Source organism: Plectropomus leopardus, chromosome 23 (assembly GCF_008729295.1).
Source record: "Plectropomus leopardus isolate mb chromosome 23, YSFRI_Pleo_2.0, whole genome shotgun sequence".
NCBI lineage: Eukaryota > Metazoa > Chordata > Actinopteri > Perciformes > Serranidae > Plectropomus > Plectropomus leopardus.
The window spans coordinates 3,307,200-3,330,410 of record NC_056485.1 but is presented as its reverse complement, the minus strand read 5'-3'; the positions used below and the strand labels follow the sequence as shown (position 1 = coordinate 3,330,410).

General features: G+C 39.0%; 1 pseudogene; it reads right to left on the bottom strand.

Annotated features, from left to right (window-relative positions):
* Positions 1-2,166: 2,166 nt before the first annotated feature.
* Positions 2,167-7,982, bottom strand: LOC121962390 (annotated as a pseudogene).
* Between the last annotated feature and the right edge of the window lie 15,229 nt (positions 7,983-23,211).

Sequence of the window (23,211 nt, the reverse complement as noted above, 5' to 3'; positions counted from 1 at the left end):
TTTGTACTTATTAAACAAGCAACTTAAAAATCAAGACAGTTTAGAAGTGTTAGTAGGTGTATTTTTATTTTAACTTTGGACAGAGCCAGGCTAGCTGTTTCCCCTTGCTTCCAGTCTTTATGCTAAGCTAGGCTAATTCAGATTCCAGCTCCGCACTTGACGCACAGACATGAGATTGATTTCCATCTTATCATCTCACTCACTGTAAGAATGTAAATAACTGTATTTTCTCAGATGTTGAGCTATCCTTTTAAGTAGAGTCTGGAGCCAGGACATTTTTAGCCTAGTTTAGCATAAAGACACAGGGAAGGAAGACAGCAAACCTGGCTCAGACCAAAAGTTAAAAGCTGAGTTTCTCAAAAATGTTGAACTATTCCTTGAAGGGTTTGACACCAGCAGTATGTGGAGAAATGACATATTTACAATATAACACATTAGTCCTAATTTAATGCAACAATAATATAACAATGTAAAAAAAAACATCCATAAGGACTTCTATTTTACTACAATTGACTTTAAGTACTTCTTCTTACATAAGCTTCTGGATGCAGTATTGTTCCATTGTGGTACTGATAGCTTTACTTAAATAAAGGATCTAAGTCCTTTTTTCACTACTGTTTAATTCATTCTGTGGCTACCTCTCATAGTTTTCATGATAATAGTTTCATATGAAAGTATTTTTGTAGCACAACATTTGGATTGTTGTGCAGTGGAATGTGTATTTAAAGAAATTATTCTCCCAAGCATATCAATAAATTTTAAGTCACAGAGAAAACTGTTCCTATCATGTCCTACACAGCACAAATTATGAAATCACACACATGCATTCACACAATTCAAATCTTTCACCAATTTATTTTTTTTTCATAACTTTACATGTACTGTTTGTACAGTACACATAGACAGATGAGGTAGACATTTAAGGGTTTTGAGAAAAATGTCTCAACAACAATTTTGTGGATTGACATGAAATTTGGTGTGGACATTGATATCCCTTCAGACTGATTTGTAAATAAACATCTAAATTTTACCTGAAAAGTGATTCCCATGAACCTCAGCTGTACTAACAGAAAAAGTTAGCATGCTAACATGCTAAACTAAAATGTTGAACATAGGTAAACATTATAGAGTTTGAAGCCTAAATGCAATTGCCAGAAGTGAAAAGCTAATGTTGGGCTATAAACAAACTGCAAAATGGTCACAACTTTAAAATCCTACCACAAGGAGGCTGTAAAGCCATGTTCAGCATGATAATGTTTTATGGTCTCATTTAGCTACTTGTTAGCAACCGCCTTTTTAAAGACACACAAAAACTTCAAAATTCACGAGTTGGGTATGTACAATGTATTTTATACCATAGAAAAAACGTTAAAGTCTTGTGTTAATCACAGACCTTATTTTAGGCATCTAACCAAAAACCCCATCGACTTTGAGACGAGGGATACGGGAGTGGTAAAATGCCAACTCATTTCCAGGTTTTAGAAATTATTCTTGGAGCATTACAGGTCATTCTCAAGTAGTAACATTTCGGCCTCATAACTTTATTTTGTATTTTTCATGTTTTTTGAAATATATAAGAATGTTAGGAAGAACTGTTAGGAAAACATATTGGCCTATGTCAGACTCACAAATTATAAGCCTTATTATAAGCCTTCGACAGGTCTTTATTTTTGTCTTTAGTGGTCTACAGACCAGTTGAAAAATATTGAACTATGTTAACTGTACCTCTGAGTGACTGACCCTCTACACATAAACAGAACTTTTATAATTATATCATGCTAGGTTTTGGTTTTGTTTGGACCCCAAAGCGGAGGCTGACACAGGTAGATATACAAAAAGAGTTTATTGAACTCAAGAAAAATAAAGGAGCAGGCAGAGGAGGCAGGGAGCTGGCTGACTTGTTGAATAATTTCCAGCGAGGGCTGAGCACATGGAAAAACTTGAGCACTGAAGACACAAAGGCTGCTAAAGCAGAATCATTAAAAAATTTCATCCCAACTCTGTCAGTGACCTTTTGTGTCTACTTATGATGTTTTAGCTATCCTTCTATGTCAGCTGTTTATGCTCCAGGATGCTGTTATAGTGATGTCAACAAATGCACGTGGTGGGATGACGCTGCCCTGTCCTTATGTTTACACAACAGTGTGACTGTCACAATGGATAGGATTAGGCAACAAAAAGATACTTACACTTCCGCAGACCTAATCTAAACCATCGGACTCCACAAAGCTCCACCCTGCAGAGACGAAGGGGGTCAGAGCACTGTGTACCAGGGCAGGTAGTGCACCCTAGCAAGTAAGTACAGTGTATTTAAGTAGCAAGTGTACCTGAGCGGGTAGAATAAGGTGTCCCAAAGCAGGTAGTGACCCCTGGCTGACAGTGTGAACGTTTCAAGCTCTACCTCCTCTATCAGAGTGAGTGTAGCTACAACAGGCATCTTCATACCTAAGAGTGTCCAGTCTCCAGCATGGATCCTCCAGTCCAGCAGACAGCTGCTGTATTCCTGAGTCTCCTGGATGATTGTAGCTCAGATCCAGCTCTCTCAGATGGGCGGGGTTGGAGCTCAGAGCCGAGGCCAGAGAAGCACAGCCCTCCTCTGTAATCAGACAACCTGACAGACTGCACACAAACACAAAACAACACATGTTGCATAACCTGTTGGTGTTTACTGCAGTGCTGCCATACTATTGACTACTGTGGGATTTTCTGGTCACAAGCAAACACTTACTTTTTCCATCAAATATCTGACAATGTTACGGGTAACTCTCTGAGTCCTCTCGGATATTTTAAGTGAGTGAGAAAAATAAAATTGAAGATGTTCATGGAAAAAAGTAAATAAGCACTAGTTTGAAATGACATAAGCAGAAACAATCTTATGTGAATAATTTGTTTATCTATCAACATATATCAGGAACATTAGTTGAACATGTTGATGAATTAGAACCTAAGACTTTCCAGGGTACATTGTAGACTCCTCAGTCCAGCAGAAAGCAGCTTTACTCCTGAATCCCGCAGGTTGTTGTTACTCAAGGTAGCTTTCTCAGGCTAGAGGACTGGGAGCTGAGAACTGAGGACAGACCTTCACAACTTCTCTCTGAAAGTTGACACAGACTCAATCTGAGGAGACAACAATCAACAAGAAGGAAAATAAAATGTAGGTTAAAATTGAATCCTCTTTGATAGTTTATTTAAGAACAATCGAAAAGAACAAAGACCTTTGTTTGCCCTTCAGGTCACAGGAAACTAACAGACCTACATTTTAATGACACTTTTTTCCTATGACACTGAAATTTAAACTGGAAATCTCGATCATATAGTTCAGTGATATACTACATAATATGTTCTCTTCCCTGGTTAAACAACATATACTGCCATGTGGTTGGATACTCTGTGCATCAGTCAAGTTGCACTTACAGGTTATATCCATTTCTGTGAAAACATGGATGCTTTCCACACAGAAGATCTATACAATCAGAGCAGTTCCAAGGTGGTTCTTGAGGGTTCTTGGGTTATGGCCAAAAACATGTTGTGTGACCACCGTATCAATTCACTCTTGAGTCCAAGTGGATGTTTGTGCCAAATTTGAGGAAACTCCCTCGCAGCAATCTTTAGATACTGTGTTCACAAAAATGAGATGGATGCAAAGTTGCAGTAACCTTGACAGTAACCTGAGAGTTTTCAATATACATTGTGGACTCCTCAGTCCAGCAGAAAGCCGCTTTGCTTCTGAATCCTGGAGGTTGTTGATACCTAGGTCCAGTTCTCTTAGGCTAGAGGACAGGGAGCTGACAATCAAGGACAGAGCTTCACAGCTTCTCTCTGAGAGGTTACAGCCACTCAGCCTGAAGAGACAGTAATATAGTAAAAATTAGCAATATGTTGAAAAGATAGCAGAGTATTTAAGTTACAATATATGAATCCAACTCTTCCGGTACTTACAGAGCTTTGTTGGAGGATTTGACCACTAGCAGAAGCCTCACAGGAGCCTCCTCTGAAGCAGAGTATTTCTTTAGGTCAAACATATCCAGATCTTTTTCTGATGACAGTAAGATGAAGACCAAAGCTGACCACTGAGCAGGAGAGAGTTTATCTGTGGAAAGACCTCCTAAACTCAGGTACTGTTGGATTCGCTTCACTATCATTCAGTTCATCCAGACAGTGGAACAGATTGATGCTTCTTTCTCGAGAGAGATCCTCATTGATCTTCTCACTGATGTACTGGACTGTTTCATTTTTGGTCTCTGAGCTACTTCCTGTCTGTGTCATCAGGCCTTGTAGATATTTCTGACTGGTATGAAGTGAGAGACCCAGGAGGAAGCGTAGGAGCAAGTCCAGGTCTCCATTTGGACTTTCTAAGGCCTTGACCATTGCATTCTTGTGTAGATATTGTAGATTATGTTTGTCTTTAAATTATTTAGACCACAGGGAGGTTGTCTGTTCTTCAGCCATCAGGTTGACTCCAGAGTTGATGAATTTCACGTGGACATGAACATCAGCCAGAACACCTTGTCCTGGTACAGTCCTCTCTCCTCTTTAAAGATCTGTGTGAACACTCCTGAACATACTGAAGCTGCTCTGATATTGATGCCGCACTCTTGTAGGTCAGATTCATAGAAGATCAGGTTGCCTTTCTGCAGCTGCTCAAAGGCCAGTTTTCCCAGAGACTCAATCATCTCCCTGCTCTCGGGACTCCAGTGAGAATCTCTCTCAGCTCCTCCATCATACCTGATGTTCTTCAGTTTGGTCTGAACCACCAGGAAGTGGATGTACATCTCAGTCAGGGTCTTGGGCAGCTCTTCACGCTCTCTGGTCTTCAACATATCCTCCAGAACTGAAGCAGTGATCCAGCAGAAGACTGGGATGTGGCACATGATGTGGAGGCTTCGTGATCTTTGTGTCTTGTTGTAGGAGATGATTCTGCTGGCCTGCTTCCTCTTTCTGAATCTCTTCCTGAAGTACTCCTCCTTCTGTGGGTCAGTGAACCCTCTGACCTCTGTCACCATGTCAACACACTCAGGAGGGATCTGATTGGCTGCTGCAGGTCTTGTGGTGATCCAGAGGCGAGCTGAGGGAAGCAGTTTTCCTTTGATGAGGTTTGTCAGTAGCACATCCACTGAGGTGGACTCTGTAACATCAGTCAGGATCTCATTGTTGTGGAAGTCCAGAGGAGGTTGATACTCATCCAGACCGTCAAGGATGAACACGACCTGGAATTGTTCAAACCTGCAGATTCCTGCTTCTTTGGTTTCAGTAAAGAATTGATGAACAAGTTCTACCAAGCTGTACTTTTTCTCTCTCAGCATATTCAGCTCTCTGAAATTGAAGGGAAATGTGAACTCTATGTCTTGGTTGTCTTCAGCCCAGTCCAGAGTGAACTTCTGTGTTAAGACCGTTTTCCCAATGCCAGCAACTCGCTTTGTCATCACTGCTCTGATTGGTTCAACTCTTCCAGGAAAAGGTTTAACGATGTCTTCTTGTTTGATTGTTGTTTCTGGTCTGTCTGGTGTCCTAGATGCTGTTTCAATCTGTATGACCTCATGTTCATCATTGACCTCTGCAAACGCTCCATCTGAGATGTAAAGCTCTGTGCAGATCTCATTCAGAAGGGTTGGGGATTGCACTGGAACTTCGTCCTCAAGTTAGATTTGTGTCTACGCTGTACAACTGCAGCAAGATATCCTGAAAAAAAAACACAACAAAAAAGATCAAGGGGGCATCATGTGAGGAGGGAGATGGCTGCTGTGGGAAGAGGCTCCAGCACCGTTGCCATTCATTTTGCCATAATTTGTTAAAATCCGTAATATTTTACTTTTATCACAAGTTATCAAGCATTCAAGGGAAATGCCTCCCCCTTGAAAAAAAAATGACGGTAAAACAATTCAACTCCACTCGCGCTTCAAGGCCACCATGACACCAAACAAGTCACTTCACAGACATTCAGAAGGATCTGTCCGTTATAGAGGAGATGGTTGCTGTTTCAGCAGTGAGGCCAGATTCAACATGCTAGAAGATGTGGAACAACAGCACCATGTCTGTCCTCTGGTCCTTCCCTCAGAGAATGAGAAGCTGAATGCCAAGCTAGCTGAATATGAAGATGGGAGATTTAAGCAGTTTTCTTGAGAAAACTGTCAAAAAACCTTCATACTTATTTTTGTGGGGGCCTGGATTTGAAGCACACTTATAGGTCGCTGGCCCCTATCATGACGGAGACTCCCCCCAAAACCCTTCATTGTACCTTTCCTAGGATTCTTAGCAGACCATATACTTCCTAGAGTTTGTCTAAAGGTGGACTTAACACAAATGTCGAGGAGTAATGTGTTTCTTTACTTTTCTTTTTTCTCCTCGAAGTTTGACAATCGAATTTCTTTTTTTCTTCTTCTTTTTTCTATCTTATTACTAATATTTCTCATTGATTGTGTGCATTGTTGTTACTCAGTTGAAGATGACTTTTTCCATTGCTAATGGGGGGGCTTTTCTTTTTTAAAAGAAAAAACAAAGAAGCTCTACAAGTCAAATAAAGACAGTAGTAAATGTCCCATATATCCATCATGTTAAATCTTCAGAGAAATCACCTTACTGCTCTGCAAATAGTCAGCCAGCTCCTTCTGCTTCATTCTCCTCAGGAACCGCAGTGTGATGATCAGAAATGCATCGCTGCCACTTCTCATTTGCTCTTCATCCTCACCGACCAACACCTCCTCATGTTTGCTGTGACTCTGAACTTTCTGGGTAATCGGAGCTCAGAACCTTCTGGATCTCTCAGCTCAATCTTCACAAAAGTGATGATGTTGTCCTCCAGCAGCTGGAACAGAATATGACATGAATAATACAGTCAAATTAAAATCATAGAACTAAATACCAGATCCATGTTGAACAGACTGACAATCTGACGGTTTAAAATGTGCAGCATGGAGAAAATCGTGAATCGAACAAACATAAAAGTAATTGTTGTACAAGTACAGACCATAAATACAGAGTCCAGGTGTGTTTGATGCTGCTGAGCAGATTGACCACTGGGAACCTCTGAGCTTTCCTGGTCTTCTCTGCAGAGGAATCATAAAGAATTATAACTAGGGATGGGGGATCATTAATTTTTATTGATATTGATACCATTATAGAAACTCCTCATTGATCCAAGTCTTTATTGATACCATTATTGATATTATTAGGTTGAAAGATGAGGCAAGTTTTTTTTTTTAATTTTTAATATTTTGATTTAAATATTTACTCTAAATATTTTACTATTTTTAACTGACGGGACTTGCTACAGAGCTTGGCTGGCTAGTTGCCACTGCTGCTGTGAGAGGATGATGATGAAGACTGTGTCGGCTGTTCAGCAGCAGCAGCTAACAAAGCTGAAAGAGTTCTTTCAACCCCAAGACAGTCGGAGGTTCTGCATTTAGGTTCATTTTGATGCACAATGTTGATGTGCTTGGCTCTGGAGGTTATTCTCCCCTCTTGACCGCCAGGATTTCTTCTTTGCTTGGTTTAAAACCTGTTGGCTGGCAATTTAGTTGTACTGAAAAACTTTATTGGACCATCGATGTATGTGGACTAGTGATTGGGTTGAAATGATGTGAAGGGACTCGACATCAGTATTGACAACCTCAAATGTTATTGATTTTTGGGCTTTGAAGAAAGCAGAACTGAGTCCTCAAAAGAACCAGGTTTCCCATCTCCATCCCTAAGTATAACACATTATTTTTCTCCATACACTGTTTGCATTTATGATTTTCAAACAAACCAACAACAGGTGTTTCAATCAACAGCTTTTGCCTCAATTGGCCCCAGGTTACTCTTGTCTGTCTGCATGAGTGTCATTTTTGTTTGTTTTTCCAGTCACTTTTGTGAATTTGGTGTGTTTGTTGAGTTTCGGTTTCGTCTCTCCTTTTTCCTCTCTACACACCTGATGGCACTATTTAAACAACACACCTGCCTGCAATAAAGAGAGCTACCTACAAGCGAGCCAGCTCAACAACCATGCCCTACAGGATGATTTACTGTACATGGTTTGTTGCATGACAGGTGCAGCTTAATACACATCCTGTCCATTTTTGCCCTCTTGCTAGTTTGTTTATTGCTAAGACCTGTTTTTGTGACCTCTGTCAGGATTTCCTGCCAGCCACCCCTGTTCACACCTCCAGGTAAAGAAAACATAGGTCACCCCTCACCTCAGCCAGTCATCTTGTTAATCATTCACCTGCACAGTTCACTTATTGTAATAAAAGAACCTTTTTTTCTCTGTTTTGTCTGTCTGCTTTTGGGTCCTTCATCGCAATTAATTACTTATACTGGACATTAGAATGGCGTCCATCTCCAGATGTTTCTTTAGACTGGTCACTTTTCATGAACACACAGCTGGGTACAGGGGACTTTTAACAGTAAAAGTTATGTTATTTGCCATTAAATAATGTCTTTGAATCATGTCTTGTTTGTCATTGTCAAATGACAAACAAGTTGGAATCTGTGAACTTACCTTAACATCAAATTATTTATTCATGTGTCCTGTAAGCTCAGCTCTCTTCAAAATAGCTACTGTTGTCTTCTTTATTCATCAAACAAAGAACAACTATTTGAACTCAGCTTCCCTGGGTGCTTCACTTGTTAAACCTCAGTGCCACTCTTCAAGCATGATTGGCCACTGTGACATGTGACCCCTCGGAAGGTCACCAAGCTAACAAATGAAGAATGTTTCCGCTAATCTTCCCTCTTCATCTCCCAGACGAGCGGTGAGGAGGGTTTGGAGGGTGCTGTAGGACTGTTATGGGTGCTGAATTAGCACTAAACTGCTAATTCAGTGAGGACACAGAGTGATCACATTCCTATGCACCACTGAAACACAGCACAGCAAAGACTGCACTTGAGCCCCCCCTCCTCTCAACTAGGCTCATCCATAATAGACAGCCATCAGGTAACAAGTAGCACTAAGCTCGTCTTCCCTCCATTTATCGACTGGTAAAGTAACAACTGGGCATAGCATTAGGACAACAGCATATCCTAAGCAAGACTGATAGTCTCTGTCTTCTGTCATATTATGTATAACATGTATTGATTTAATGCCATACAATGGGTTATTGTTGTGTTGTGTGATTTTGCAATTAGGTTATTGGTTAGTTGGCTTTGCCAAAGCTTAGTCAATATTAATTAGCTCATGATTCACACAGAGTCTTGCATTGACTGAGCACTGGAAATTTAGAATTTGTGTGTTTATTTTGTTTGCTTCTTTGTGAATAAATGTGCCCCTGGAATTGGATGAATCTACTGAAACTACTGTGTCAAGAACTCAAAAATGATAATGGGTAAAAATGATCATGTGATTTGACAGAGCGCTTTGACCAACACAGGCCTCAATAATCATGAAGAATCAGCCTTCATGAAATAACTAAAGTATTAAAGTCCAAAATGAGATCCAGTATCAACTGTTATACATTTATACGTTTATTATAAGTAAAGGTTCAGGTGAAAGAGCAGAGAAAGAGTAAACAGAGAGTTTATGAACATGAAGGGTTAAACAGTATCAAATGTGATGTGAAATGTTAATCGTGATACCTTTCATGATGGTGATAACCTGAAGCCTCCAGATTAAGACAGACAGATTGGCACATCATTAAGTCTCATCTGACTTGCGTCTCTCTTCAGTTAATAAGACCGATAACTGATATTTGGAACAGATGAGCATTTACAATAAAAATTCAAATCTTTCTGTCAATATTTCTACTTAGGAATATAACAAATATCTAACTATAACACAAAACCTTGTTTTGAAATAACAAAATAAATTAATCTGTTATCAAGAGAAAAACCAGTTTTGTTTCCCAAGATAACAAGAAAAGTGAATTGTTATTACAAGACAGCGAGCGTCATAATCTCGAGATAACAGCATAAATAAATTGTGATCTCGAGAAAAAAATGGAAATATGTCTTAGTCACAAGAAAACTGAGAAAATGAAATGTATGGGAAGATGTCCTTTTAGGGCTTCTGTATTTAAATGCATTTAGTAAAAGTTTAATCAAAAGTGAAACTTTCATTATCACATACAACAAGTTCCCAGCAACTTTTTTTTAAAGTCAATTTTTAATTTAAAATAAAGAGTAAATGACAATAGCTCCCTAATGTCTTATATAGTAAAAGTTCCCCCAATGCAGACACTTTCTTTGCACTTTTTAATTAATGAAATTTAAAATATTAATTAAAATAAAACACAAATACAGATAATTAGCTAAATCTCAAATGATAATCTTTCCATCCTTATGTTAAAGTGTTTGTTGTCAGATAAACTTTGTGCTGTGGAGCCTTCAAAAAAACCAAATGAACGAACAAAGAGACATCAGAGACTGGACTGAATCAAAGTTCCACTTACTCAATTTTCACTCATGAACTTCATCATTCTGCAGCTATCTGCTGCCTGGACCAGGTCTGTGGACAAATACCATTTTCTGCTGACCTTATTGGGACCGTGTGCTCTGCAGGCTGCTCTTTATTAAACCAAACTGAAGGTCAAAGATCACCTGCTGCATATGACTTACATATGGTTAATGTTTAACCCAGAGCAGCTTCCTTTCAAAACAAACCTGAAATTAAAGCTCCTCATCACAGATAACATCATCACTCAAACACTTTTATTGTTGTACAAGGGACACATATCCAGTTTCATTCATCTGGTCCATTTAAACCACAGGAGCCAGACTGGGAACCACACACTGTAAAATCTGACAAGGTAATCTTACTTAAAATAATTTTGGAAATCTATTGCCTTTAGTCATGTTAACTTTATATCTAATTGTTAAGTTTACCAAAAATCTATTTTCTTGATTTTGTGAAGATCATGCAACTTAAAAATGACAAATTTAATCAAATCGATCTTTCTAAGTTTGAGCTACTTCAGAAAACCCAGTTTACTGTGCTGTATATCTGCATTCTGCTGGTTGCAAACTAGTCAATCATATTTGTATTTTCTTAAACATGTTAGCAAAACAGACCTCACAGATCAACTAACTTCATCACTGGTTAAATCCTCTTTGTCGTGATAAATTTAAATCAGACTAACTTGGTTTACTGAAGTTGCTAACACTTAGAAAGACCAAGGTAATTCCACTTGTCAATTTATGGTGCAACATCTTCACAAAATTATGTATTTACAGCTAAATTTCAAGAAAATGTAACAATCAGATAAGTTAACATACATTAAGATTAATAATTATACTGTTTTACTTTCCTATTACCAGGTTATTAGCTTGTCAGATCAGCTTGTCAGATTTTAGTGTCGTTTGCAACCAGCAGAATACAAACATGTAAAGCAGTAAACTGAAGTTGCTAAAACTTAGAAAGCTTTATTTAATTTTAAAGATTGATTAAATCATTTTTAAGATGCAACAACTTCACTAAATTTGGTATATAAAGCTCAATTTAGGCATTGCAGCTCATTATGAAGACAGAAAAGTTCTCATCTCATTATTATTAAAAATGATACAATGAAGGAACTTCTGGTTGACAGCAGGCGAGTAATGTTGCAGTGAGTTGGTCTCCTCACAAATCTCCCAAAATGTCTTGAAATTAGGCTAACTACTTAAACAAAGCAGCATTAATCTGAAATCTCTGGTTAAAAACAAAAGAAAGAAGACCCACGTGACAAAAAAATCACACCAAGAAGTAGAAGGCAACAACAGCCTTGAACAAAGCCTCAAAATGATGCTGACGGAATTTAAAAACAACATCTCCAAGCAAATCTGTGAACTTCATCAGAGTTTGAGACCGACTCATCTGAAGAAAGACAGAGTTAACTTCAAATATATTTCTAATTATGTCATAATATATCTCTTTAATATATTATGTGCGCATTGCATGTTTTCCCAAAATCTTTACCTCAAAACATGCAATATAAAATAAAATAAAATAGGAGATTACAGGTACAACTGCTCATGATCCACCTCACAGGATGTTTCAGTGCGAGGGACGATGTCTGACAGATAAAGAAATGATAAAAATCTGGTTAAGAGGAAAACAACAAAACTGAAAGCACGCTCTATGATTGTTATCATGTGGGCGCTGTAAACAGCTGCTCAAACAAGTTATAAAATATTTAGACCTGCCCTTTTTGCCAAAACATGTTTGCTTGTCTGGCTGAGGACAGAGCATTTTCCCTCACAGATATCTGATCGTTTTGCACTTACAGGACAAACATACCTACCAAGAGGATTTTGGTGGAGCAACGGAAGACATTTTATGTCCCAATAACCTTTCAATTTTTGACAAGTTGAAAATATATGTGTATGATCCACATCCATATGTCCACATAACCTCCAGCAGGGTTGCTGTCTCAATATCAGTTTCCCCCTAATCTTTGGTGTTATACAAAATCTAACTGTATTTTTCCAGCAAAATTCTCTCCAGATTCTGGAGCTTCTGGTCATGCATCGTGTTTTACATATATTTTACCAATCCTCCTCAGTTATTTTTTCCCTGAGCTCTTTTTCCCATTTTTTCTTTAATATACAAGGAAAATTTTTTTTCTGCCTGACATCAGACTCCTGTATAGAACTCAGATTACTCTGCATTTCCCCTCTATTGGCATTATTAATGACCTCAATAACTTCATTCATTGTGTCTTTTTTTTAATCTCTTTCTCATAATAGTCCCTTATTTGTAGATACCGATATTGTTGATGTTCCGCCAATCCAAATTTATCCCTTAACTTTTCGAAACTCTGCATCTCCCCCTTTTCCACCATTGTACACACTGCAGTAATGTCCTCATTCACCCATTGCTTAAATCCTTTATCTTTTATTCCAGGTATGAACTTTGGATCAAATGCAAACCAACTCAAGATCTTTGTTTCTTTTTCCAACTTATATTTTTTAACTACCATGTTCCATATTTCAACTGTGGTTTTGGTGATCAAATCCAATTGTTTACCTAATTTGTCAAATAGTCCTTTGTGTGATATTAGATTCTGGACCTTGTAGTCTTTCATTCCTATTTCTATAGCTTTCCATTTAGCAATGAACTGTACTCATCAATGCACCAGTAAATCAAAGGCCTGATTTGTGTGGCAAAAAAATGTTCCTTGAGGCTTGGTAAAGCCGAACCTCCTTTGTCTTTGGGGAGCTGCAGAGTCTCATATTTACTCCTAGGTTTCTTCCCACCCCATATAAACCTTAATATCCACTTATCCCATTCTATAAATTGTTTTTGTGGGATCATAACTGGCAAGGATTGAAATAAATATAAAAGCCTCAGCAATATATTCATCCTAATTATCTCTATCCTAGAACTGAAATCCAAATTAATAATTGCCTATCACTCCAAGTCTCCTCTAATATCTTGTTTTTTTCATGTAATTTGCCTCATATACTGTAGCTTATCCACTACTTTTGTAACATTCACGCATCATTTTTTACTGATTTAGCATTCCACTTAAGTTTGAATGTTTTTATATATCTCCTCAATATTTTATGTGCACATTGCATGTTTTCCAAAAATCTTTACCTCAAAACATGCAATATAAAATAAAATAAAATAGGAGATTACAGGTACAACTGCTCATGATCCACCTTACAGGATGTTTCAGAGCGAGGGACGAAGAAATGATAAAAATCTGGTTAAGAGAGAAGAGAAAAAAACAAAAAACAAAACCGAAAGCACGCTCTATGGTTGTTATAAAAGTGGGGGCTGGGACAATATGGTAAACAGCTGCTCAAACAAGGTATAAAAGATTTCCACTCGCTCTTTTGGCCAAAACATGTTCTCTTGTCTGGCTGAGGACAGAGCATTTTCCCTCACAAATATCTGATCGTTTTGCACATGGAGGACAAACATATCTACCAAGAGGGTTTTGGTGGAGCAAAGGAAGACATTTGAACTGCGTTGTATTATCATCCTTAAGAAAACAAGATTTAGTGTTTAGTATTGAGTGGACTCAGTGTTTTTCAGCATGAAACACATGGATATTCCTCCAAAATTGTTGGCAGCCATATCAAATGTTGTGAGCTTGTTCCTGTTCATAGCCCTCTTCTTCACTCTGCAGTACTTATTGGAAATGGATTTTTTTTGCTCATGCAGACCAGGTGTACATCTAAACGATGTAATGTTCGTGGCTGCTCCACCTTTAATCCTCACCTTGATCATCACCTTAATTGAGCGTTTCTACCAAAAGCAGATTTGTTCATTCAGAAGGAATTATTATTGCTGCAAAAACATCTGCCGATTTTTTTTCAAGTTTTTTATTAAATTGATTTATCTGGGTGCTGTTTGGGTGTCTACGATCCTGTTTGATGGAGATTGGTTCTTCTGCCTGCTGACAAATCTCAAAACCAACCAGACTGGAATTCCTTGCAGAAAAGATTTGACCCACGAGGAGACACTCATCAAGAATAATTATATGAATCAATCACGGGTAAGAGACAACACACACCAATCAAATAAGCTCAAAATTAATGTTTTATGAAATGGTCAGCATTTCAAGATATGTCACATTATTACAAGGTCAAGTATTATTGAGAAAATATATAAAACAAAGGTAATAATTGAAATACTAAATTTGATTTTTGAAATAATTATACACTTATGTGTTAAGAGAATATTTCATGAGGTCACAAAAACATCAAGTTGTAATATCAAGAAAAAAAAGTATAATCTTACAAGTTAAAGTCAAAATTATTTATCCTACAGATTAAAAAAAAAGATAGGGTCGTTATTTCACTAAGTAGAAATAATATCACAATCATTTTTCAGACTTTTTTAAAGGAAATGTTAAAGTAAAAAAACAGCATCCAATAAAGTTTGATAGACAAACAAAACATTATATGAAAAGAAAATAGTCATTTAGCAAGGAAAAATTGAAAAACTTTAAGATATAAGAATAAAGCCACAAAATTTTTCACTGTAAAAATACATTATTAGTTTTGACTTAAAAATGTTGGTGTCAAGGCTTCATGAATATTTTATGTTGACTGAATTTGAGAAGACAAATTTAGGTACTTTTGTACCTAATTTGTTGTCTTTTTGTTTTTATCAGTAAAATCTTGGTATTACCAGGAAACAGTTGCAGTATTTTAAGATCAAATGTGCCTTTTTTGGCACACAACATTTTTTTTGGATTGCAATATTTTGTATATAACTTACCTGGTCATTTAATGTCCTCACTAAGAAAAACTGAAGAGAACTGCTAAAAAAAAATATTTCAGTAAATAACTGTTAAAGTCAACCTTTGTTTCTTTTTCAGGTCTGGGGTTTTGCTGTGATTGCTGTATTTTTTTTGTGTTTGAATTTCTATGAATTTTTTAAAGGCGTATTGAAACGGAGCAAGGGGGGAAGGAGCCTTATATCTTGCCCTCCATACTACAGAGGGGTTTATGAAGACCTTTTGGCAGAGGAGGTGAACTCACATTTGACAGAGGAGCTAAGGAAAATAGCAAAAGAGAAAGCCAGAAAACTCTGTAATGTGTATCTTACGATTATACAGAGGCACGAACTGTCGGAAAACCTGGATGGCAACCAGGTCACGAATCCCAATAATCCCAATTCAAATGCAGATAATAATCCCAATGGCAATGTCGATGAAAGTCCCAACGCGAATGTCAATGAAAGTCATGGTAGTAGTGTCAATGAAAATGCCAATGCTAATGTCAATGAAAATCCTCTTGGTATTATTAATGAAAATCCCATTGGTAATGTCAACGAAAACACTGATGGTCAAGTCAGTGAAAATCCCGCTGGCATTGGTGATGCCAATGGCGATGCCAATGGCGATGCCAATGGTGATGCCAATGGTGATGCCAGTGGCGATGGCGACGGCAATGCCAGTGGTGATGCCAATGGCGACGCCGGTGGCGACGCCAATGGTGATGCCAGTGGTGATGCCAATGGCGATGCTGATGGCAATGGGGATGCTGGTGGTGATGCCAATGGGGATGGCGATTCTAATGGCTCTGCCAATGGCGATGCTGATGGCAATGCCAATGGCGATGCCAGTAGCGACGCCAATGGTGATGCTGGTGGTAATGCCAATGGCGATGCGGGTGATGATGCCGGTGGCGACGCCAATGGTGATGCCAATGGTGATGCTGGTGATGATGCCAATGCCGAAGCTGGTGGCGATAATGAGGAGGACAACATTTTTGATGCTTGGCAGAAAATTTCACTGTCATATTTCTACTTGATGGATTGAGAGATTGACTCTGATTAGCAACACCTGTAATTCATTACTGGAAAAAAAAAAGAAATTGTCCATCTTCAACATCTTAAGTTATTACTTACTTAACATACTCATCTTAACAATACAAAATATAATACAAAGAAAACAGATCATGTATTGTCATAGACTAAGCTAACCAGCAGGATATAAAATATTACATAACTAAGTAAGTAAATTTTATTTATATAGCACTCCTCACAGAGAGGAATCACAAAGTGCTTTACGAAGAATAAAAGAAATACAAAATAGATAGAATAATAACAATAGAATATTAAATACGATCAATAAAATAACAATTTAAATGCAGAAAACAGGACAGAAGATAAATAGACAGAGGATAGAAAATAAATGAATATAGAAACATAGTCACAATCGTTCAGCAAATGCCTATCTAAACAGAAGCGTTTTTAGCTGCTTCTTAAAAATGTCCACAGTGGGCGCAGCTCTCAAGTCCTGTGGAAGAGCGTTCCACCGTCTAGGTATAACAGACTCAAAGGCTCTATCACCTTTAGTTTTCAGCTGGTGCGGGGGACAACCAATAGACCCAGGTCAGGAGACCTCAGTGGCCTGCTGAGAGTACACAGAGCAGGTCAGACAGATATGCAGGAGCGTGACCATGCAGTGCTCTAAGTAATAACTAGAACCTGACAGTAGGAAGACAGCAGGAGATGCTGGTGAGGGGAATGGGACTGTGGGGTGCCCTAATAGGGGTGGAAAAGGACTTGAAGGGGGCATGTGTTGTGTGTATGGAAAACAGTTAATCACATGGAGTAGACTGGACGGCATGCTACATGTTAGCCACCAACATTGAGCTGCCCAAAATCCATCCATCCATCCATCCATTTTCTTCCGCTTATCCGGGGTCGGGTCACGGGGGCAGCAGCCTAAGCAGGGAAACCCAGACTTCCCTCTCCCGGCCACTTCGTCCAGCTCTTCCCGGGGGCCCCCGAGGCGTTCCCAGGCCAGCTGTGAGACGTAGTCTCTCCAGCGTGTTCTGGGCCTCCTACCGGTGGGACGTGCCCTGAACACCTCACCAGGGAGGCGTCCTGGAGGCATCCTAATTAGATGCCCGAGCCACCTCATCTAGCTCTTCTCAACGCGGAGGAGCAGCGGCTCTACTCCGAGCTCCTCCCGGAATAACCGAGCTTCTCACCCTATCTCTAAGGGAGAGCCCAGCCACCCTACGGAGGAAACTCATTTCGGCCGCAAGTACCCGCGATGTTTTTCTTTCGGTCACTACCCAAAGCTCGTGACCATAGGTGAGGGTAGGAACAAAGATCGACCGGTAAATCAAGAGCTTTGCCTTTCGGCTCAGCTCCCTCTTCACCACGACAGACCGGTGCAGAGTCCGCATTACTGCAGACGCTGCACTGATCCGCCTGTCGATCTCCCACTCCATCCTTCCCTCACTCGTGAACAAGACCCCGAGGTACTTAAACTCCTCCACTTGGGGCAGGACTTCGTCCCCGATCCGGAGGGGGCACGCCACCCTTTTCCGGCTGAGAACCATGGTCTCGGATTTGGAGGTGCTGATTCTCATGCCAGCCGCTTCACACTCGGCTGCGAACCGATCTAGTGAGAGCTGAAGGTCACGGCCCAATGAAGCCAACAGGACCACATCATCTGCGAAGAGCAGAGACCCAATCCTGAGGTCACCAAACCGGACCCCCTCAACACTCTGGCTGTGCCTAGAAATTCTGTCCATAAAAGTTATGAACAGAATCGGTGACAAAGGGCAGCCCTGGTGGAGTCCAACCCTCACCGGAAACGAGTTCGACTTACTGCCGGCAATGCGGACCAAGCTCTGGCACCAGTCATACAGGGAACGGACAGCCCGTGAGCTGCCCAAAATACTTGGGTGAATACCGTCATTCCATAACAAGTTAAAATTGTCAACAAAAACAAAATTGAGAGCTCTGCAGGCGAACTGGATCCAGGGGCCGAGGCTAAGGAGTCTATTGGAAAGCGCTGCACCGCAGTACAGTGTTGGGAGGGGAGGCTAAAAAGGTTGTTAAAATCCCTTTTTGTCAGCTCAGATTGCCGACAAGCCGCGTCATTACAGCCCACATGGACTATCACCTGTTTATGGAGGATGGGAGAGAGTGCAGCAGCCCAGGAAGTTTATCGTGGATGACCGGGACAGTGGCTCCAGGAAAACAGAGTGTGGTGGCGTTGAAATGCATGTGTTCCCAGTGATGCTGTCACCCACTATCAACATAGTAGGGGAGAAAACTGGATGAAGAGGGGGAAGATGAGGATGAGGAGAATCACGGATGGATATTATATTATATATTATATTGAGTATTTAAGTGAATTGTATGCTCTAGTATCTTTTTTGGGTGAAGTGGCCTGTTGAACTCTTTGCTGTGATTCATCCATTCTGTGAGCACTGAGCTCTGTCTGTGGAGGGGCTACAGCCAGACAGATTCCTTTAACTACATAGTATGCATTTTGAGACGGGTCATTCAGTGTAAAGAACTTCTACTTTTAGCACATCAGTATATTTAGATATTATATTACATCTGTTGGTTTACTTAGAGACTGAGTCTGAAATTTTTAAATTCAGTGAATATCTTCTCACGGTCTGCAAACAGTCCGCGTGTGTATCCTTAAATCAACCCGTCTATTCTCAAGTCAAAAGCCACACTCCCCCTCAACATCTAATACAGATGCACAACACAAACTTCAGTGTCTTTAAAAGGCATACCGGGCTTTCAACTAACTCATATTCAAATCTATATGCGGCCATACTAGAAGCTCAGAGCAACTGACATAATATCAATGGCAATGAAAGTCTGGGTAGATTGCTGGGTCAAACAAACACAAGACTTTCACCCAGGAGAGTGCTGTTTGTGTGTCATGTGAATATTAACAACTTTGCTCCAAAATCGCAGACTTTACCTTTAAGTAAAAAAAAATACAGTAGTTTTACGTGTTACAGACTATTTCTACATGGTATTATTTTTTACTATTATTTTTACTCATGTAAAAGATCTTACTTTTTCATCCACCACTGCATGCAGGTTATGTGTGTTTGCTGTTAATGTATGCATGTATCACAGTTAAATGAAAAACATATGTTAAATTGCACTTGCGTAACATTTTTGTCGTCAATACATGGCAGTTGAATTCACAACCAGGTCTCAGTCAGAGGTTGTCACATGGTGATGGGCGGTCAGTGATCTTCTATGTCGATCTATGACATTTTAGGTGTCCTTGCCGCATCAACGTATGACGTTCCGAGTTCAGAGTGAGAACGATTTAGGTAACCACATAATATAAGGAGGACAAATGCACTACACTAGGGTGTGCGGATGGGGAGGTGGATGGCATTAGTTGACATCACAGTAACGGGCTGCGTCATTCCATCATGACCTCATCCCACCATGTATATTTGTTGACATCACCATAGAAGCATCCCAGAATGTCATGTCATGGTTGATGCGGCAAGGTTAACTACAGTGTCATAAGCTGACGTGGAAGGTCACTGACCAACTGTCAGCATCCGACTAGTTCAGAGTGAGATGACGTTGGAACTCACAAAGTATCACAGTTCATTCCTGGTCACTTGCTTTATTCTGCATATTCAGTCACCCAGCTCTCAGTGAATATTTTTCTGTTTACCCTGGTTTTCTCACTCCTCAGCAGAAGCCACGCCCACCTCATCAAGCCAACTTAGTTCACCTGTTCCTTATTACTCACAGCCAGTATATATACTCCAGCCTCTCAGTCACTTATTGCCAGATAAATCTTCGTCAGTCATGCAAAACAGCACTATATTTCAGACTGATTTCCCTTTGTCAACCCTGCCTGCCTGCTTTGTCTGATTCATAGTAAATGAAACCAACCTTATTATATGTCCCAGACCATGAGATCTGTCTCCATGTCCTTGGGGCCTTTTTGCCTGTGGCTGCTTGGTGTTTTCATCTAACGACAGTGTGAGAGTTCCAGTCTGCCTCCCCATGGTTTCCTGAGACTTTTACCATCTGCACAGTACTGAGCAAAAGGTGCAGAGTATTCCTCCAAATTGACAAATCTTTGTGAATTGGACTGCTTTTGCAATAAGGTTAATTTGCATTGTCTTGCACCAAATGTATGCATATTGAATAATTTAAATATATGAAAATAGCACAGGATTACCAGACATTATATGCTTGGCAGCACAGTAAAGGGTACATTTCACCTTTTGTGGGTGCTTTGCAGTCTTATTAGTGGAGGTGTAGCAGCTGCAAAACTTTGTGAATTTGCCCATGACAATGCTATTCAGACAAGGTCAGTGCTGCAGAAGATCTTAACATTACCTGTTTTTTCTTGTGGATGACATATTTTCACTCGTCTAGTGGAGGACGGAGCATTAACCCATTCAAACATTTGAGGACAAAACATATCTACCAAGAGGAATTTAGTGAAGCAGAAGAAAACTAAACTACCTTGTAACTATTAGAAAACAAAAAAAAAATAGAAAACAAGATTATTTTATACAACCTTTTTTCAGTCGGCATGATACACCACAGTGATGTTCATCCAAGATTTTTCAAAGCCATATCAAATGCTGTGAGCATGTTCTTGCTCATAGCCCTTTTCTTCATTCTGCAGTACTTATTGGATATGGATTTTTTTTGTTCATGCAGACCAGGTGTACATCTAAACGATGTAGTGTTCTTGGCTGTTCCCCCTTTGATCCTAACCTTGATTGTCACCTTAATTGAGCCTTTCTACCAAAAATGGATATGTTTGTGCTGCAGTAATTTTTGCTGCAACAACCTCTGCAGCTCTCTAGTTAAGTTTTTGATGAAATATCTTTATCTGAGTGCTATTTGGGCGTCCACAGTCCTGTTTGATGGTGATTGGTACTTTTGCCTGCTGACGAACCTCAACACCTCCCAGAATGGAATTCCTTGCAAAAGAAATCTGACCTACGAAGAGACACTCATCAAGACAGATTATAAGAATGCATCAAGGGTAAGAGACAACAATCAAATAAGCTGAATGTGGAGATCTCACCTTTCCACCAAGGTACTGCTGAAAAACAATATCTAAGGTTTCAAGAGTCAAGTTGACATATTTTAGGAGAAAGAAAATCCTAATATTATGAATATTTTATGACATTAAGTCAGAATTTTAATGAAGTCATTATATTACAAGAGCGTTAATGAGAAAAATATTACAAGAAAAAAGTCAATATTAAAAAATAAAGAATTAAATTCATGTTACCAGAACATCAATCATAACATTACTAGAGAAAGTCATATTTTTTAATCCTATCAAAGATTATAAAAAACAAGACATTCCTAATTCCGCTGAGTAGAAATAATATCACACAAATCATCATTACAAAAGCCTAATTTTACGATAAATATTGCATTATTTCAAGAATAAAGTCACAATATTGTTGGTCATGACATGAGAATTAAGTCTTGGTATTACCATAAAAAGGTTGCTCAATTTTCAGCTCAAAAGAGCTGTTTATGACATTTGTTTGGACAGTAGGTTGTTTTCATGCACTGTGTGTAGGTTATTACTATGGAAAGTAATGGAAGTTTACAATTTACCTTTGTTTCTTTTCCAGGTCTGGGGTTTTGCTGTAATCTCTGGAACTTTTTTGCTTTGGAATTTCTTTGAATATTGTAAAGGTTTTATTATCAGACGGACGATGTGGCAAAGGAACTCTGTGACTGGGCTGGACGTGTTCTGCCCTCCTTACTACAGATGGGTTTATGAAGACCTCCTGGCAACGGAGGTGAGCTGCCGTCTAAAAAAGGAGCTGAGTAAAATAGCAAAACGAAGAGCAAGAAAACTCTGCAAAGAACATCTTATGACTATTCGAAGTCACGAACTTCCACAACAAACTAAAAACCTGGATGGTAACAAGGTCACCAATCCCAATAATCCCAACACAAATGCAGATGGCAATCCCAATGAAAATGTCAATGAGAATCCTAATGATTATGTCAATGAAAATGTCAATGTTTATCTCAATGGCAATAATAAGAAAGATGAAATATTTGATACCTGGCAGAAAATTTCACACGCATATTTCTACTTGATGGATGAGGAGTTTGTGCAGGACAGGAAGACTGATCTTCATGAGCAACAACTGTAACATTAGGAAAGTTATTACTGTAACCTTCATAGTAATATCACTGTTACAGTCAAAGTATCTTCAAGAAACAGGCCAATTTTAAAGGTACTTAAGGTTTTTTTTTTTAATGAGAAATGGCAAGCATGCATATGGGGACAGCATTGCACTTTCTTATGCATGCAGGTGACTCAATATACAGTTGAGCCGACGGATTTATGCCATCCATTGATCCACAGTTAGGAAAGACTGCTAGCTAGCAAAATGTAAACCAGGCCCTCAGGAAGTGAGCTTTGAAACCAATTTTCATAGTTGCAAAACAGAGGAATTATACTGTCATGTTATGCCCCACAGAAAAAAAAATCCCATAAACTTACATGGTGAAAGAGATGTATGTAAATCATATTTTTTAAAGCATCACCTTAAAAAATGACTCATTCACTATAGGATTCGATCCATTGAGTCTAATAACAGTTGAAAAGTCTAGAGCCACATGATTTATTCAGATTATACCCATCCACAGCAAGTAGGTATGAGTGTGAATGCATTTGTATGTTACAAATGGCACATTTGAGCTACCATCTATGGAAGATTTATGAATCTAAATGAAAATACAGTAAATCAGGCATACATGAATACAAATACATTTTTAAATATATTCTGCATTTACTGTGTCATGATTTAATAAAAACATCTTAAATGACTTTTATTTTTATTTTTGTCTACATTGCCTTTATGAAGTGTTTTTCGTTAAGACATGAATTTCCCATACCACATTAACCCTTTAACCCCTGGATTGGCATACGTTTTCTTGTGCTGCGTTCAGACACCTTTCAGGAGCATTAAAACCTCTAAAACTTAAAAAAATGATTTGATTATTTTTTAGCACTCTTTTAGGATACTTTTGTTGTTTGTTTGTTTTAAATTGATTGATTTTAC